Here is a 12,921-nt window from a genome sequence, read left to right as displayed (position 1 = left end):
TAAACAATGTGTTAACATTCTCAAAGCATTGTGTTGACATTCTCAGAGCATTGTGTTGATGTTTTCGAAATACTATATTGACATTTTCAACCAAAACCTTAATTTGGTAGGTTTTCTTATATTTTTCGATTTAATTAATAAAAATGAAAATTACCCCTAGGAAATTGTAGACCACAAGTTTTAAAATCACTCCCCTATATTAATATATGTACATATATATAATATTTTATTTATATATACTAATAGAATATAAATATTTATTTAAAATATAAAATATGTTAAAAGAATATATATCATATAATATATTCAATATATATATATATATATATAATATTATATTTAAAATATAATTAGGTTTTTTGGTTTTTTTTTTCTACTGAATCAAAAAACCGAAATTTTTGTATTTTAAAAACCGAACCGAATTTCAAAATTTCGGTTTGGATCGGTTCGGATACTCAATTTTTTATTTTTTTCTCACCCCTACTAACACCACCTCTACATCTTCACAAATTTTTCTCTTATTATCTCTTACTTTACCAATTCACCTTTATTATTTTACTAATTGTGCATTAAAACCCGTGTTGTTTCAAAGGTTTCTATTTTTAAGGGACGGATGTAGTAATTATATAATAATATGTACGTACGCTGACCTAGTAGTTAAGGTTCTAGTTTCGACTTCACCATCGTACAATCTGTAAAAAAAATTCTTCATCCAAAAAAAGAAGTAATTTTAATAATATTATTGAGAATCGAGACGTTGGAAAATTATAGTGATGTTCCATCTAAGATATATGAAAAAGTGGGAAGATTCAATGATATTAATTTGGTTTGTAAAGTGAAGAAAGAGTTGATGGTTTGATGGTGTTGTTTGCAGGAGCCATTTGTGCGTCTGCTTAAGCTTAACTCTGTGTTAGTGAGAAGAAGCTTCTGTTGTTAAAGTTTCCAATAGCAAAGCAATGGTGCTGACTAGTTTGGAGAAATACAGATGTACTATTATTCAACAGAGGATTCGACTTGCACCAAATGTGTTTTTTCTTCCATTTGTTTGGGTTATAATATAATTTGAAAATTTCTACAAGGTTTGTTTTTGTGAATAATTTGAATTATTAATATATATTGTAGGGATTATAGTCATTTAAGGGTATCCGCAGTGGTGCGGATGTCCCGGCGAGCATCCCAAAAACATCTCCTGACACGTCATACGGACTTCCCACTGCGGATACCACGTCATACGGACTTCCCACTGCACAGTGGCGGACATCCCCAAGGACATCCCGACGGACTTCTCACATTAATAAAAATTCACAAATTCACAAATTAAACAGATTTAAACAATTTACGGAATTAAATATTCGGCACAAATACGAAGATTTTACAACCACTTTATTAAAAAAAGATACATAATTAGAAAAAAACATACATAGTAATTAAAAAAAATTACATAGATAAAAAAAAACGTCGGCTCACTCCTCGGATTCCCCGCCGCCAGTACCCTCATCGTCGCCGCCACCCCCCTCGTTGTCACTCCCCGACATGTCTCTGAACCCCAAATCGCGCCGCATACTGTTGATGAGGGGTTTAAGCGACCGCTTGTAATGGGGGTCGGTCGATTGGCGCCATTCAACCATCGCACGTAACAAGGTTTCATGTCCTGCGATGCGGGCGAAGGAAGGGTTCTCAGGATTGTTTTGGGTGGGCGCTGCCGATTGGGCCTCGGCGGATCCGCTGGCGCTTCCCCTCGCAGTCCGCTGCCGCCTTTTACCCAACCGGGCGACGGCGGCGGTTCGACGATATGGGTGTCGGGAATTCTGCCTCGGCGAGGGGGAGTTCGGGGGAACCAACACTGCTACTGTACTCCCCGGAGTCGCTGATCTTCGTCCGCTTCGGCCAGCCAGATTCAATGCCCGCAGTGAACTTGGGCGAAGACTGCACCACAAGATAGACCTCCCAATATTTGAATTCCCCGAACCCCTTTTCACTGTCGGGGAACTGCTGGTGCGCTAGAAGCTTCACATCCTCAGAAGACATGCCGCTGGTTGCCGAGCGGAGGTTGTTTGTGTGAATACCGAAATTGGCTGAGCTGCCTCCTCAGCCGCTCCCACTGTTTCCTGCATCGCTCTCCGTTGTGAGGCTTCCCCCTGGCGGTTTGAACTGGAGGTAGCTTTGGCTAATGCGCCACCACATCCTGTCGATGTGCTGGTTCGCCTCGACGTAGAGATCCTCCACTACATTGATCTACACCTTCGATAGCGCAACGCACTCCTCCAAGCTCCAGACGGTCCTCTTGTTCCCGCTAGACCCCTCCCCCGCCTCACCACCGTACATCGGGACGGGCGAGGTATTGCCCCGTCCCCTGCCCCTCACTCTCCCTGTCCTTCCTCTCCTCCCTATCGCCATTGGTGCGTTTGTGGAAGAATCCCGGATCGGAGATAGCCCCAACTCCTCCATCGAGAACGTGTCGATGCTAGTGAACTGAGTCTCGAGAGGAGTACTCGGAGGGTTGTCCGTCGACAGTAAATCCATATAGCTCCGGTAGACGTTGTCCACCGGTGATTGGGGGACCCCGTGCCTACTCCCCCGCAGCCGCCGGCGACCCCTGTATCATCCCGACATCATCATACCGGGCATCTAGGGCATCATCCCCGACATTCCAGGCATCATTCCCGGCATTCCAGGCATCATCCATGGCATTTGGGGCATTCCGGCACTCGCCCCGGGCATCTGGCACATTTGGGGCATCATACTATACCAATGCGGGTACATGTTGTAGTACCCGGGCATCATCCCCGCCGCCATTTGAGGTTGGGGCATCATCCCCGGCATTTGGGGCATCGCAGCGGACACCGGCGTACTCCCGCCGACGAGAAAATACGGCGACTGTGACTCGCTCGTAGCGGGGGAATCGCTATCGTGATGCTCCATTGTTCTTCGAAAGAAAAGTATTTTAGAAAGAGATACTCGTTAATACAAGTGGTGCGAATGAAATGAAGTACAACGCGACACATTTATAGAATTAAAAAACAATTAATGCAATAATCGGGATGTCCGCGCTGACGTACGTGAGTGTCAACGCAATGGCAGACGTCCGCACGGACGTCAGCGGAAGGCCGCGAAACTGCGGTGTCCGCAGCGGATGTCCGTATCCGCGTCACATGCACACAATGGCGGACGTCCGGCACGCCGGTCTGACGTCCGCCGGGACGTCCGCCACTGCGGATGCTCTAAATCATTAATGTTTGGTCAAATTCTGGTTAGTTTCATGACCTTTGAAATTGCGACAAAGTATTAAATCATGAAGTTATAATTTTTTTCAAGCGTCTTATTCAAGCATAGATTGATTTTTTTTAGTAATGCTAAAAGTGGCATGAATATAAAATAAGAAAAAAAGTTAGAAAATATAAAAGAAAAGTTGTTTTAATGAAATGTGTCATTTTAAATTTCATTAAAACTATATTATATTTTGTGCATGAATGAGACAATTGAAAAACATACTGAAACTTGGGACGGACAATAGGTAAATGAATTGAAAACTCAAGTCCCATGAAATAAAAGGTAAACAAATTGAAAAAAATATTTAAATTCCAAATTATATGTTAAATAAATCTTATATAGCGTCGTAGTTTTTAAAATTTGACACTAGTGTTATTTAATCATTTTAGAAAGTGGGTGGTTTTGTTTCTTGTCCAGTTTTGGGCGGGTGGGTCCACATAAACAGTAACTGACATATCTGGAAAGACTTGGAAAGAGACGAAAACACGATTAGAATACGGATCAAGTTATATGGAATGATAACCGAACCTGGTCGGATCAGTTAGCAAATGTCGTTGCCACTTAATCAATGCAGTCTTGCTCTCGCTCTTTCTTCCTTACCAAAGTAATTTGTAAACTCCCAATTTTGCACAACTTTAACAGTAAAATGGCAAGTTCGGGGTCGATCCCACAGAGAAGTTGGTGTGTTGAGTGTGTGAATAGTGAACAGGGGGGTTGGCTGCTGCCACGCTTTAACTTGGGAGTTTTTAACTACTGTTTTTACTCTAGGCAGAATTAAACTAGCTAGTTTGATCAACGAAAATTTAACTACTGGGTCAAGTAAATTGCAGGTAACAGCGGAAAAGTAAATGCGAGGATGAAAACGAAATAACTTTGATTAAACTAAACTGAGAGCAATACAACGTGAAATTAAACTAAGCTAATACTTCGGAAAATAAGAAAGCAAGTAAAACCGAGAAGAATCTCGGCGGGTAATTTAGAAATACGCCGTCAGAAAACAAGTATTCTGCAGCGCTTCTTTAATTCCCCCTTCTAACTACGCATTACTTTATCTAAGCTAAACTAGACGGAAAGTAAAGTGTCTCCTTCTTGTGATGGCACACCCTCTATTTATAAGCTCGATTCGGCCTCCAGCTGGATAACGATCCTGACAGGGAATATTCGCTCATGCTGAGAATGAGCGACTCATTGATTGCTACGTGCCTTTCTTCTAGAATGACGACGCTTTTGAGTAACAGATTCATGACTCAACTCCGTCCTTGCGTCTCATAAGCTAGCACGTGTCCCCTTCTAGAACGTTGTCCTTCATAACAGAATGATGCGCCACATCCAGCTCATTTCCTCACGTGTTCTTCTTCTAGAAGCCAGTGGTCCCCGCCTAACTGCTTGATCACTCCCCTTGATCAACTCCCCCGATTCATGGCCTTTTATCGCCTTTTGTACTTGCTTGATCAGTTTGGCCTTGTTGCATTGGTCAAGTGGCATTCCTGCACATTTAATACTTGTTTTGCGCGATAAACCGATCAAGCAGCGTACATTTTACCCTTAAACCGATGCATGAAATGAGCCTTATCAAACTGCTCACACTTAAAACATACTTGACCTCAATTATAAAGAAAAAAGAAAAGAAAAAAGATACGGCAAATTTCAGGCATGATTTACTTATTTCATAGGTAAAAGAAAAATGAAATCAAGACTTCAAGATAAAAACACGTATTCACATGTATGCATTAGACCGAATAATTTTCCAACAATCATACCCGAGGTCGAGGTCAATCCATTTTCCAGTAGCTTGTGTTCATTCTCTTTCACTTTTGCTTGATCAAGGTGTTAGCTTGTCAAGATTGCTCAATTTAAAAACCACTGTTGGATTCACTCAGTCACTCATTTCTCACCAGAGATGTTAGGACTTGTTCACTCGGTATTGCCATAAATTTAATACTTTGAATCGGACTGCACAAGATAGTTCCTTAAGGTCTTTGTTTTGGGTTGTAACGGGGCTCAAGGGTAGTATCGTATTAGGGTAGGGTCCTAGGGGTTCTAAGTTTAAAATAAAATTTGTAAAAGAAAAATCACATGAGTCAAAAAGCCAAAGATTTGACTAAACTCGCTGGATCAGATTTGGGATATTTATTTCTTCCTCTGCTTGATGCTCCTTCTTGGTCAAATTTCGACCTTTAGCCTTATAACTTCCGGCTTATTTCCTGACTTTTGATTTTCTGGGTCAGGTTACAATTATTTCCTGCCCACTTTTTCTCAAAATTTTTCTTCATTTCTTTTTATATGATCAACCCGATTGTCTAACTTGATCAACCCGGCTACCCTTCTTTTCGACCATTCTATCGCTATCCCCTTTTGTATCCCTTGACAAAATTCATTTCTTTGACCCTCTTTCCTCATGTGATATGAAACTTTGAATTTGGTTTTAAGGCTTCAAGGAATGGGTAAGAGTGTATGAGCCCAACGTGGTTAACTAAGGGGTGCCTTGATTAGTGAGGCGAGTTTGTGGAAAGAAGGAAGAAAATGGCTCAAAAGGCTAAGTCCTAGTGCCTTTAGTCCTTACTACTTGTGCAATTGTCATCTCAATATTAAAAGTCAGCCTCTCGTAAAATTTCCTTTTGTAAAAATAGTAGAAAGTGTTCTACTTTTGGCTTATAACTCACATATAGAGAGGCTTCGCAGTTGGTTTAGAAATTGAGCGTTTCCATCATACTTGCGTCGTTCAAATTGATCAAGTTCTTGCAATCAAGTTTTTACACGTGAGCATACTGAATCCTTTTTCTAACTCTTCCAAAAAGTAATCAAGCCTTCCAATTATCCAATGTCATGCATATTGCCTATTTTATTACTAACTAGAATTTGTTATTTTTGTTAAAATTTTTAGCATGTATGATTCTACTGTAACTAACTCGTCCCCCTCCCCACTGCATATGAACTCCTCCTCGAGGGACTAGATGCAGTGGAAAAAAGGGTTAGGCACATGCAACGACACAACAACAAACAAGGGAAACTTCTCACACATAGACCAGACACTTGGCTAAGTGTGAGAAGTGCCAGCGATCAACGCATGCTAACAAATATAGAAAAATATAACACATAGGCAAAACAGACAACAATTTCCATAAACTTCTCACACTTAGTCCATACACAGGACTAAGTGTGAGAATGGAGTCAAAACACAGTTTACACAAAGAAACAGAGTTAAGGGTGATACTACTTCCTTCTAGATGGTTGAATCAGGGGATGTTGCACGTCTTCCTAATAGCCTCCATTTCATAGGCCTTCCTTATTGCCTTCATGGCGTTTGTGCTCATCGGAGCTCCTTCTCCTTGGTATTTTTATTCTTTTTCTCCTTCGCTGGGAGAAGCATGCTGGCAGCGTTAGTAAGCCCCATACCTTGGTTGGTATGGTGGCTCTTCTTGGGAGGAGGAAGGATACTTTCTTCCTCCTTCCTCTCGCTCCCTTCCTCTGCTCTCACCTGGCTGCCCTCCACAGTCTTGCTAGCTTCTACGGCTGCCTTGGTCCCTTGGTGCGCTTGTCTCTTCTCATCCACTTGCTGCCTTGAACCATCAGCTTCAAGAAGCAGTTGGTCCATCATTCGGCGACGCGTTCTTTTGATGGAATCATCCTCCTCTGCGGGTGGTGGCGAAGCGGGGTCCTTAGACAGAGAAATTCCTAGGCAAGCCTTGAGGGCGGTGTAAACCTCCACGGGGTCAGGGCAGGTGGGAAATTTTCTGAGTGCGGAGTCCATACGCCTTATGTCAGCCGGGTCCATATATTGGAGTGGGCCGATGAATCTATGAGGCAATAATGGGGTTCTGGTGGTTGGTGGGCTGGGTGGTGACAAGGATCTCTGATTATCACTGTCGATACCGGCTCCTGAAGAAAATGAGGAAGTATTGGGAGTCTCGAGTTGATTGCCCTGCATTTCTTTCTGATTATGATTTCGGGTGATTTGAACTTGGAGAGAATTAGATGAGGATAACACAAAGGTTCTGAAGTTAGTTGATGGAAAGTGAGATCCGAAAAACCCTTTTTATACTGCAACCCCGACTGTTGAGATTCTTGCCAGTTTGAGATCTCTGCGTCTGTTCAGACTTGTGTGACTCTTCACGTGCAGGCGCACCTTTTTAGAGTGCGAGGTGGCAAAGCTTCTCCGATACGCTTCCTCCTTCTCTCCAAGACGTCTCTTCATTGTGACAGTTGGCGCCGCCTGACACCTCTCTAATTACTGCACACGTCTTATCATCACCTGCCTGTGTCAACTCAGTCACTGTACTACCGATCAAATTCGATTTGCACCGATCACGTGGACCATTAAATCCAGATGATGACTCACATAATTCCACTTGATCAGTTTCTTTCCTCCACTTCAAACTTTTAATTTTCTAAGAAATAAAAATAACACATTAAAAACTATTTACACTAATAAGGATTTGACCGGGTTCCCATGGGATGTTACTTGATCAGTTTAATAGATTTGGAATTTGTCGCTTGATCAAGCAGACTACCCATGAGTACCCGATCACTCCTTCTACCTGTTCATTGGTGCGAGCTAAGCATTAGTAGTGGAATGTCGCCCACTACAAACGCCTCCATTCCATCCCTTCCTGTCGACTCGCTTGCTACCAAGTAGTCGTCCATATCTGCAAACACTGCCCTTTTCTGTGCGTGTTGTCCCCAGCTTCTCTGTTTGCTTTAAGCAATTTTCCCTTCTTGGCAGATCTGCTGTTCTTCAGATTATTACTTGATTAGACGCAGGTGCCCTTCAGGGAAAACGGCTGGAATGGTTTCCCTGTTTCCTTCTCGCAGAATTCGGCGCAGGTGATTCACCTCTCTGTCCTCACATCTTTTCTTATCCACTGCTTCCCATTCAAACTCCTCTATAAGGAATAACCACCTGTGCAAACGCGGGTTTGATCCCCTTTTCGCCAAGAGGTACTTGACGGCCGCCTGGTTTGTATACACTATTACCCTGGAACCAAGTAGGTATCGTCCGAACTTTCCAAATGCAAAGACTACTGACAGCACTTCCTTTCCGGTAGCATCATAGTTCCTTTGTCCCCGATTCAATGTTTCTGACACGTGGAGGGAAACATAACTCTCCCCTTGGATTTTCTGACTCAACACTGCCCTCTCAGTATGATTGCAAGCATCGTACATCACCTCAAAGGGGTGATTCCAGTTGGGGCACGCATTTTTGGAAAGTTTATCAATCAGTCCTTTGGGAACGCAGCCTTACAACCATCAGAGAACCCAAACTTCATGTTATTCAGAAAAAGCTTCGTCAGGGGCAGGGCACTTTTTGCGAAAACCTTGATGAATCTTCTATTGATCCTGGCTCGTCCTAAAAAGGTTCTGACCTCCTCATGGTCGGTAGAGTATGGGAGTTTCACTGCCTGTGTGTGCATTGATTTGATTGTTCGAGGGTCTGCCCAGTTCGAATTATGCCCTTTGGATGTCAATTTCGGTTGACACTGGAAGAGTAACTGTTCCTCCCCCACCATGAACTCTTCCAATCTTAGGGCAGGGCTAATTCTGCATTGACGATTAAAGTGGGGCGTCCATCCCTTTTTTATCATGGGATGCATATACAACTCCGGGTGAGTTTCTATCAAGGCATGCGTTTTCCACTTGACTACCCCTTGATCCGGCCTCAGTTTTTTCTTCGATTTCCTTTCCTGTTCCTGCAGATTTAGATTGACTGGTTTGTTATTGGTCTGGTTGGTAAGGTTCTTGAGAGTCATCGGCGATGCAGGTGTGGAGATTAGTTGCCTTGTAGGCGAGGGATCTTCCTTCAACATTCCTTTCAATGGGGCGGCTTGGTCAGGTGGTTTCTCGACCCTTCTTATTTGGGTAACCTCTTTTGACTCGGTTGGTTATGACAGTTGGCAAAAGTTCATAATTGCCCTTCTAATGGCTTGATCATCCATTTCTCCAGTCATCGTCGTATCAAACCATTCTGCTGCCTCTCTCTTGAGTTGTTCACCTTCAGTGGAACCAGAGGGTGGTTCTTTGAAGGATTTCTTTTCCGGATACTTTGGTTTCCGAGGGCTGATAGCGTCTACTGTCTGAATGCTCTCACTGTCCTGTGGCTTCCTCACAGCTTTATCAACTTTGAATGTAAGCCGTTTTCCATTAAAACTCAGCTTCATCGTCCCCTGGCGGACGTCGATGACTGTGCTGGCTGTGGATAAGAATGGCCTTCCCAAAAGGATGCCAACAGACTCTTCCGCTCCCGGCTCTGTAGTCTTTATGACGAAGAAGTCGGTGGGGTACATAAACTTGTTTACTTTGACAAGTTCATCTTCCAGAACTCCTTCGGGGTAGATGCAAGATCCGTCTGCTAGCTGTATTTCCATATCGGTTTTGAGAAGCTTAACATCTTCCAGCTTCTCGTATATAGAATACGGCATAATATTGATGGAAGCTCCTAGATCGCACATTGCTTGCACCATTTGGACGTTTCTGATGGAAATTGGGAGCGTAAATACCCATGGGTCAGCTTCCTTTGGTGGAAGATCACTAGATTGGATCACTACAGTCACATTTTCTGCTTCGCCCATCTTCGTCTTCCCAGCAACCTGTTTGTGGGTGCTAGACTCTTTTCCTTTTGTGACTTGATCAAGGGTGTTGGACTCAAGGCTTCTGTTATGATTGAGTCTAGGTGCTGGAAAACTCGCAGATGAGCTTTGACAAACTGTTTCTGATTTCAGAGAGACTGGATTGACATTTTCGCGCCCTGTAGGTTGCTGCACTGTGGCTGGGAGCTTTCCCTCATTCCCTCTCAGCTCGCCCAATGACATGGCTACCTGGGACAACTACTTTGTAAGCATTTCGAGTGCAGCCCTCTGTTCTTTCTGAGTCTCTTGTATTTCTCGCATCGCGTCTATGGGCTGATGCGGGATCATCACATCTCCTGGACCATCAAATTACTGTTTGTTATATCGCTGATTAAATCGACCTCCTCCATGGCCTTGCTGATAGTAGCCGGAAAGTCCATGCTGCTCTGGCTGGAAGTAATTCTGCGGGTTTCCTCTTTGGTACTGCGGGACATAGTTCATCATTTGATCATTTGGTTGTCTGCCCTGGTTGCCAAACTGAGGGACTTGGTGCTGGTACCCCCACTCTCCTTCCTGTTGTTGGCTTGACCAGTTAGGTTGTCCTCCACTTGACCAGTTCCCTTGAGGTCCTCTTGACCATCCTGCCTGACCGCCCTGCAATTTGTTCCTTCCAGTGTTCGGCCTCTCCTGGATCCGAGCAGGCCAGTTGGGCTGCCCCTCGGTGAGTTGTAAGGGCTGCGTCGGGGGTGGTTGGATTTGATTCTGATCAGTCCACCTAAAGTTTGGGTGGTCCCTCAACGGAGCATCTCTCTGCTTCCCTTGGATCCAGTTCCCATTCGCGTTCCAATGACCTACGGCATTCACTTGGGCTTGCGGCTCTACCTCAGGGGGGAATTCACAGTAATAATAATGATGTTCTTCTGGTGGGGACGGTTGCGGCACATACTGCGTTTCCTTTGGTGCAAGTGGTGGAGGTGGTCTGGCTTTCTCTACTGCCTCCAGCAGTTTCTTTTCCATCTGCTCAAACCGAGCCTCCAACTTTTCATCATTGCGCGCCTCTGCTGCGTGCACTGTCCCTCTTCTATACTGTCCTTAGGATGTCTCGTACGACCGCTTGGCTTCAATAAGCCGCTCCAGGATGTTTTTAGCTTGACTGAATGGGGTTTTTGAGAAATCCCCTTGTGCTGCGAGGTTGAGGTCGTTTTTGCTGTCCACCGTAAGTCCGCCATAGAAGATCGAGTAGATCTCCCGCTCCCCCAGCTTGTGGTTGGGGCATGCTTGAAGCCGCCCTTAGAATCTGTCCCAGTATTGACTGAGGGGCTCATCGTACTCCTGTCTGGCTTCGGTAATCTCCCGTTTGAGGGCACTCGTATTTGATGCTGGAAAGAAGCGGTCGAGGAATATCATGCGGAATTCGGCCCAGGTCCTGATGGATCCTTCTGCCAGCCTTGACAGCCAGACACCCGCATCCCCCTTTAAAACGAAGGGAATAGCCTTGAGCCTGTAATCTTCGGATGTGGAACCAGCCGGCACGGGCTGAATATCACAGTATCGACAGAAGTCCTCTAGAAATGCGTACGGACACTCTTTTGAAAGACCGTAAAAGTGGGACAAAATAGCTAGTACTCCTGATTTGATCGCAATGGTCCGCATCCCAGGAGTAGCGGCAATGGCATGTGTGGGCTCCTTTTCATCATGAGCGTGCAGAGATCCGATACCAGAGTCATCAGCGACAAGGGCCATCTCTGCTGGTGGTGGTTGTATGTTCTGTTCAGCGGCTGCTACGGCTTCTAATGCTGCTCTGTAACGAGTGGAGACAACGCCGGCTTCCTGGACTCTCCAATGAGCGTTAGTCTCTCTGTATAGAAAGAGATGATTCCGGTGTCCACCGCATTGGTACCTTCTCATCAACAGTGAAAAACAAAATGAGAAAACAAGGAAATAAGACTATTTACACCAACGCACTACGCACAAACATAAAGTAACACCATGCTTCCCCGGCAACGGCGCCATTTTGGAAGGACATGGGAAGAGACGAAAACGCGATTAGAATGCGGATCAAGTTATATGGAATGATAACCGAACCTGTCGGATCAGTTAGCAAATGTCGTTGCCACTTAATCAATGTAGTCTTGCTCTCGCTCTTTCTTCCTTACCAAAGTAATTTGTAAACTCTCAATTTTGCACAACTTTAACAGTAAAGCGGCAAGTTCGGGGTCGATCCCACAGAGAAGTTGGTGTGTTGAGTGTGTGAATAGTGAACAGGGGGGGTTGGCTACTGCTACGCTTTAACTTGGGAGTTTTTAACTACTGTTTTTACTCTAGGCAAAATTAAACTAGCTAGTTTGATCAACGAAAATTTAACTACTAGGTCAAGTAAATTGCAGGTAACAGCGAAAAAGTAAATGCGAGGATGAAAACGAAATAACTTTGATTAAACTAAACTGAGAGCAATACATCGTGAAATTAAAACTAAGCTAATACTTCGGAAAATAAGAAAGCAAGTAAAACCGAGAAGAATCTCGGCGGGTAATTTAGGAATACGCCGACAGAAAACAAGTATTCTGCAGTGCTTCTTTAATTCCCCCTTCTAACTACGCATTACTTTATCTAAGCTAAGCTATTCTGGAGAACTGGACTAAGCTAAACTAAGCTAAACTAGACGGAAAGTAAAGTGTCTCCTTCTTGTGATGGAACACCCTCTATTTATAAGCTCGATTCGGCCTCCAGCTGGATAACGATCCTGACAGGGAATATTCGCTCATGCTGAGAATGAGCGACTCATTGATTGCTACGTGCCTTTCTTCTAGAATGACGACGCTTTTGAGTAACAGATTCATGACTCAACTCCGTCCTTGCGTCTCATAAGCTAGCACGTGTCCCCTTCTAGAACGTTGTCCTTCATAACAGAATGATGCGCCACATCCAGCTCATTTCCTCACGTGTTCTTCTTCTAGAAGCCAGTGGTCCCCGCCTAACTGCTTGATCACTCCCCTTGATCAACTCCCCCGATTCATGGCCTTTTATCGCCTTTTGTACTTGCTTGATCAGTTTGGCCTTGTTGCATTGGTCAAGTGGCATTCCTGCA

Source organism: Salvia splendens, chromosome 12 (genome assembly GCF_004379255.2).
Source record: "Salvia splendens isolate huo1 chromosome 12, SspV2, whole genome shotgun sequence".
NCBI classification, from domain to species: Eukaryota; Viridiplantae; Streptophyta; class Magnoliopsida; order Lamiales; family Lamiaceae; genus Salvia; species Salvia splendens.
Note: the sequence above shows the minus strand (reverse complement) of the source record.